Genomic DNA, 6,645 nt, shown 5'->3' on the forward strand with positions numbered 1-6,645 from the left:
GTCGAAGTGAATGTTTGTTCAACACTGTTTGTTTTGCCCTCAGTCTCAGGAGTGTCCCGAGGGGAAAACAATTGTCAGCAGCTGAGAGAAGAAACACTGTGTCTTCATCACAGCTTCTGTCTCCATAAATGGGCAGCAAAGAAGAGCCCCGCAGGTTGAAACCCCTGGATAAGGGATAGTTTAGGCCAGGACAGAACAAGCTGCTTGCAAGTTTCGCCAAAACTAAACACTGCCATCTACTGGCTTTATGAAGGTAATGGCGGATGATTTGTAGAAGGAAATGGAAATATCCTTTATTGTCCCTCAGTAGGAAAATTCATGCGTACCAGCAGCAAAGTAACAGACAAAATGGAGTCATGTAGATTCACACAAATAACATTAAAACAATAAATGAGAAATAAGAGATTGGACAGTAGGGAAAATTAACAACATAAATAAAAATACTGTGGTCATTCCAAAAGTATAATCAGAGTCGAAGGAATGTGTAGCTGAGAAAGATAATTAGAATTTTTTTTTTACAAAATATGCATGTGACTGGAAATCACATGAAGGAATGCTCCATCATACGAGCTGAAACAAAACTGTGTTTCTATGTTTTCAAATATAGAGGATATTTGAAAAATGTTTTTCAAAAACTGAAGAAAATATCCACAACTAGATGAGTTTCTTTTGTCCCTGCATTGTATAAACAAAACAAAGCAAAATCAACAAAATTCTAATGGTGGTTTCCTGTTCATCAATGTGGAGTCTGAAATCATTTGTTGCCATTTTTGATAAGGTAAATCAACTCTACTTTAACATCTGTAAGTGAAACAAACCCTGGACTGAAACATACAACACTAAATGCAGTTACATTTCTTATTTATACCATTAATGTGTTTGTAAAAGTTCAAGATTTTGAAATATGACTGCTTGAGTGTTTGATGCACAGACCAGATTAATTCTTACCTAAAAGCCTCAATGCCAAACAAATATCAGTGTTTTATAACCGTTTCTCTCAGTTAGTAACTCTAAAAGTAACAACCTATAAAATAAATTTATTTTATTAATTTTTGGTACATATATTCAGTTAAAGGATATTGAACATGTTTTAAAGTGCTAACATTTTTAAATGCACTCCAACGTAAATTCACATGAAGTGCCGTCCTTGATCCATTACTAAAGAGGCTTTTAAATCCAAATAAGAAGCAATGGAAATTTGCTCTAATATGCTTAAACCAAAACACAAAATAGTAAGAATTTAACGCAGGACCAGTTGATAGAAAAACAAGCCAGAGTGAAAAAAAAAAGAAAAGAAATCGCTCCTTGTTTCCCCATCGCCACTCACATGTGATTTTTATGAAGTGTAATTCCTTCCACCTCCTATTACCCCTGTTGCCTCTCCATCACAGGCACAGCGAGGCTGTTCTCTAATCTGAAGTGACAGCCCATAGACTTTCAATCACACATTACAGTGTAGCCCCGGGCAACGGAGGCTGCTTCTTTCAAAATGTTCAAACCAGGTTATTTCTATTGAGGTATTAAAGTAATACTTCAGTTTAAGCTATTATTCCACAGTCTGTTATTTTTATTCCAGCTGAGAGGCTGAGGGCAGATTGAAGAAGGGATGACGGAACAAAGGAAGGAAGGAAGGAGCCATGACGTGTTTTATAAAGAGAAACATGCTTTTTCAGTTTAGGTTTCTTGTGAGGAAAAAAGGCGTCTAACACATAACATGGAACGGCGAGTGACACCAGAAGTTCCTCATTGAAACCCCAAAATGATGTTGGATTGAAAATTGTTAAATGTTTGAGAATCAAGCAGGTTGCTGGAATTTTATTGTGATGTTTTCAAGCTTTTACAGGTGCCTGGATGTTTTGAAGTAAAATTCATAGTGTTTGACCATTGCAAACTTTAGAAAAAAAATCCTCAATCCCCTTCTAATCTACTACAGAAACAATGCTTCACAGTAAGGTTAAGTTTTTTTAAATTATTGTTATTATTAAAAATTTACAAATAACTGTTTTGATCAATTAATTAATTTGCAGCAACTTCACATAAAATTATCAGTTTTAGACATTTTGGTAGTTTACTTATTTTTTTGTCATACTTTTACTGTTTATCACAGTTAAATTTACAGATTTTTTTTCCTAAATGTTTTAGATCTTTAGTGGTGATCAGACAGGAAGGGAGGAGTGAACACATGTGGCAAAGGTCATCAGGTTGGGACTCTAATGTCTGCATCAAAGACTGAAGTCTCTATACGTTGGTTGTGTTTTACCTCTGTTCCACACTGCAGCACCACAAATACACAGATAGGTTTTGCAGGGCAGTACCACTAGCATTAACAGATGCTACATGTTTTATATCAAACTCTAGACTCATCCAACTAAAGCACGCTGATCCAGTTTATATCCCAAAAAAGCAAAATTCCCTTGTTCGTGTTTGTGATGGTAGGACAGAAACGGCTTTTTTTTTTACCAATGAGGTTTGAAGATTTGTTTATTTTAATCAAACACATTCATTTTATTATTTCATCAAAAAAAAAAATTTTTTTAAACCTCCTTTGCCATTTTGTTTACTGAGCCACTGACTGCAGGCATCGGCCCCCAAGGCCCTGCAGGATATCAGGTAAGAGATAATGGATGGATCATGTTTAGAGATTTGTTTATTATTCTTTTCAAATTTAAAAGCTTAGATACACCATGCCTTTAAAAATTACAATAACATTTATGCACAACATTTGAGACTCACCTGAGCTGAAAATGTACTTTTAAATGCACTGAAACCTCCTTGTGTGACATGATGGACAAATACAAAGAGACCAGTGACGATATCAGGAGGAGATTCGTGAACCTACACAAGTCCTGCTTTATTCATATTGATGTGTTTAAATAATTATATCCAAGAATAAACAACATGGAGTGTCCACTATGTGCTATCATAAACATGCAGCCTTCCAATGTTTGAAAAATACATAAAAGATGTAAAAAAGAAAAGAAAACACAAAAAAACACAGCAACCCTGTTTTACAAAACTCCTGTTTCTGTTTCTGTATAGAACCAGAAAAATTCTGTTTCTATACGGAATCCATCCAGTCAAATGATCTTTTGCCAAAGATCATTTTGCCAACAATTCAGTAATAAATTGGGTGCATTCTGCGTAATAAATGTTAATCCCCTTAATGTTTTCAGATGTACTGAATAGATACAACAGGATAAACACATTCAAAACTTTGGACACTTCCTGATCCAAAAAGTGGCAAAAAATTTTTTGCATGACAACATTTTTATTATTATTATTAATAATAATAGTATTTGTATCATATTATTATATTATAATAACTTTATTATAATATAATATTATATAATATAAAATCCTACGACAGACTGGCAATCTGTCCAGGGTGACCCCGCCTCTTGCCCAAAACGTTCGCTGGAGATAGGCACCAGCACCTCCTGACCCCACTAGGGACAAGGGTGTACAGAAAATGGATGGATAATAATTTAGTATTTTTTAAATTCTTTTTGAAATTTCAAATTCACCCCCAAAAAGAAAAAGAAATTGGTAAAAATGTTTTCTTGTTAATTCCTCTGAGACAAAAATTAAACATCAAGTAAAGGAAGTTACTTATTATTTTGACCATATTTCAAAACCCCTTGCATTTTTTTTTACAAAATGCCTCATAATACCAATTACACTCAGGTATAATTTTAATTCTCAGAATGCTTACACAGTAAATTTAATATGTTTTTCAATCAAATTAAACAGCCGATTGCATATATTATCAAATTGCTTTACATTTACAGCATGTTTTTTCTAGTATTTCCCATGGACCAGTTTTACAGCATAATATGCAACTCTGACGCTACTCCAACAACAACCACAGGGTGGCAGTAGTGGTCTTCAGCTCCAGACTGTAGAAACTCACAGCAGTGGCATTTAGGGAGATCCAGACAAGCTCAGTATTTAAATGGAATCCACATTGCGTCATGTCAGTGGACGACAGTGGGGACTGATACTTTTTAATTATTTACCTTCCAACTTCAAGACCAACAACTGCGAGAAAGACAAAGTTTAAAAAGTGAGGAAAAATCCAAAGGAAAGAAAGAAGATGTAGAAAATGATGTTTCTGTGCGGGCTTGGCCCTTATGAGAAAGTGAAGAAAAGCCTGCACAGTTGGTGAGGAAACAATCTGAGAAAGGAAAAGCAGACTCAGGAAAGAAGTGTGGATTGGGTTCTTCTATATGGTGATGATGGACTGATGGCTTAGAAGTGAAATAAGAAGGACTATATGAAGGAGGGATGAATAGGCGGGGGTATATTGTTTTTGTAGCAAATTGATGTGATCCATCTGAACCATGTGACTCCCACAGCACACTCCCAGAGTGACCAGGACCACACCACACCCAAGGGCAACTGATATTGCATTGCAGCACCGCCCTAACGGCACAATTTCCCCCAGTTTTTAAGCAATAAGAGACGATGTATGCCCCCTATTTCACCACGGGAGTGAGCAAACAAAACGGCAGCCTGTAGTTATATGTATCGCAGTCCTTCTTCCCTTAAATATATATTTTGGTAATGCATACACACAGAGGCACAGACATTCAGAGAGTTTGCTGTGTGGCTTGCTTTCCTAGGTCATTTTCCTTGGAGCTGCCGCTTTATTGTGTTCGCTGATCCGATTTTCCTTCCTCTCCGCTGTGATTTCTCTTTCTATTGCCCCGGCCAATCTCACGGCCATGGTTCACGTGGAAAAAAAGAAAAAAGAAAAGAAAAGAAAAATAGTGTGACCGCTACACCAACACACCGGTGCTAACAACAACAACAACATGGTATAATAACACTTTCACCTGAAGAATGGGAAGCACTGCATCTTCATGATCCATCTGGGCCACATCAAATATATGGATCATGATATTCTGGAGGAATTGGAGGACACCGGGGTATGGGAAGAGGAGGGGGCCCGAGGTGGGGTTGCTAGGTGCCGGGAGAAGCGGCAATGTGTGTTTTGCCAAAGGGCTTTGTCTGTGCATGGCGGGGTTAGTGTGTGAATGAAGAAATGTGTCTCTGCGTGGCGACTTCTCTGGGCGACTTGCTTTAAGTGCTGATCACGCACATCGATGAGGAAGATAGAGTCACAGGGCTTTTATCGCAACAAAACCAACACAGAACTTTATTGTCTCTTCAGTGCCTAATTTATCTCTTCTGTATGTGCCACAAAGTTCCAACAAATATGAAAGCAAACGGCTGCGTCAGTCACACACAACCAGTGTAGGTTTTGCTTGGTTTCTGAGTGAATCATTCTGATGTTAAAATGAAGACATTTATAACACCAAACAGAAAATCCAACAGCAATCTTTATAATTTTCAAAAAAAAAAAAAACCAAAAAACAACAACTATTTGCTTGTTTTTTTTCTCGGAATCAATCAGAATCTGGGATCACTTGACAATCTCAACAAGCTCTGGTGATTTACATCGTTTTTGGTATTTTGAAGGAGGTCAAATAAAATTTTTGTATACAAGCTGGGGACAAAATGGTTTTATTGAAAGCAATGTGGAAGCAAAGTCAAATTCCTCGTTCGTATGCACAAACTTATTCTGATTTAAAGGTGTTCTGTCCGTGCAGTGCTGAGGACTCCATGCAAGACAGATTTTGGAAGACATGTCTTTGGAGAAAGTCTCAGGAAATTATGAATAGATACCTGAATATACGTCAATGTTTCATCTCTTCAGTTTTATTATGTTCATTGGTAGTTTGTCTGTTAAACCAAGACAACTTGACTGAACAATAGAAGTAAGAGTTGCAACTACTGTCTCCCAAGTGAATAACATGCAGGCATCGTTTTAAACCTGAGACGAAAGTCAAATCAAATCCCAAATTATTTCTTTGAGATTCAAAGTTTGTGGAGAGTAAAAGGAAACAATAAATTAAGAAGAAAAGACCAAATAAAACTCAAAGGAACAAACTCTCCACTTTTGGATAAATCGGGGTGCTGCTCCTCTGTTTATGCCTTTTACTCTTTTGCTCTAAGTTAGATGTGAAGTTTTCAAACAAAAAAATAAGAGAAGAAAATGAAAGACTGTAGCAAAGTGGATGTTAGAGACAATATAAGTCCTGTTTTCCCTCAGCCAGGGAAATTAATTACTTATTGATCAAGAGAGCGAGTGAATAAAATGAAGTGAATTAATAAATAAGTGAACAGATAGAGGAGAAAGGACTGTAGATTCTGCTAGCTTACATTTGCAAACATCATGGTTGGCAGATTCCATTCGTTTTCCATTTCATTAAACAAAAGCAAAGGCGTGCGCACTGAGAGCTTATTTGATAAAATCTGATAAAAGAATTTGAAAAAACGAGCTGAAGACAGCGTTTCCTGTGAGGTCACCTCTCTGATGGCTTCTGTGTTTCTGATGCTTGACGCCTAAAAAACATCAAATTTGATCAGAAAAGAACCTGAACAAGTGGTTCCTTTAATGTTGCAACTTCTGAAAATAGTGCCATTCTTTTAGTCTTTTTAATTACCAACCTAGCTGCTGGAAAGTTGCCTGCTGATTGGAGCCTTCCTCCAAACTTGCTAAGTGTGGATCATTAGGCCTCGTTGTAAGACGGCCCGCTAATAAACAATTATTTATACCAAATTATTGCCTAATGCATCAAA

Source organism: Poeciliopsis prolifica, unplaced genomic scaffold, assembly GCF_027474105.1.
Source record: "Poeciliopsis prolifica strain line A6 unplaced genomic scaffold, Auburn_PproV2 SCAFFOLD057, whole genome shotgun sequence".
Lineage (NCBI taxonomy): Eukaryota > Metazoa > Chordata > Actinopteri > Cyprinodontiformes > Poeciliidae > Poeciliopsis > Poeciliopsis prolifica.